This window comes from Arachis duranensis, chromosome 9 (assembly GCF_000817695.3).
Source record: "Arachis duranensis cultivar V14167 chromosome 9, aradu.V14167.gnm2.J7QH, whole genome shotgun sequence".
In the NCBI taxonomy this organism is placed as follows: Eukaryota; Viridiplantae; Streptophyta; class Magnoliopsida; order Fabales; family Fabaceae; genus Arachis; species Arachis duranensis.
The window spans coordinates 82,676,548-82,677,258 of NC_029780.3; positions in this window are offsets into that span (position 1 = coordinate 82,676,548).

The following is a 711-nucleotide window of genomic DNA, read 5'->3' on the forward strand; positions in this document are numbered from 1 at the left end:
TATCAATCTTGCTTTTGGAGCAGTGATCTGCTAAGGCTTGGCTGGCGATTGGCCATGTCTAGTGTTTTGGACCGAAGCTTTCTTTGAAAGCTTGGCTGGCTGTGAAGCCATGTCTAATTCCTGGACCGGAGTCTTAGACTAAACATTGCATGATTCCTGGAATTCTCATTAAGAATTTTGATATCTTTATTTTCTTTTCCACTTAATTTTCGAAAAAACCAAAAAAATTACAAAATAAAAAAAAAAAACCAAAAATATTGCATGTTTCTTGTTTGAGTCTAGTGTCTCATGTTAAGTTTGGTGTCAATTGCATGTTTCTGTTCTTAGTGCATTCATTCATGTGTCTTAGTGATCTTCAAGATATTCTTGATGATTTCTTACTCTAATCTTTAAATTCTCTTGACTTGAGTGTTTTGTGTGTCTCATATGCATTCTCATTAGTGTCAGTAGTATACAAACTGCTAAGTTTGATGTCTTGCATGCATTGTTATTTGATTTTAGTTGCATTTTGATTATTCCTCTTTATTAAAAATCCAAAAATATTTTTAATTTGTGTCTTTTCAAGTCAATAATACAGAGAATTGAAGATTCAGAACATACAGCAGAGGAATTATACAGAAAAAGCTGGGCGTTTAAAACGCACAGTGAAGAAGGACAGACTGGCGTTTAAACGCCAGCCAGGGTACCTGGTTGGGCGTTTAACACCCAAAA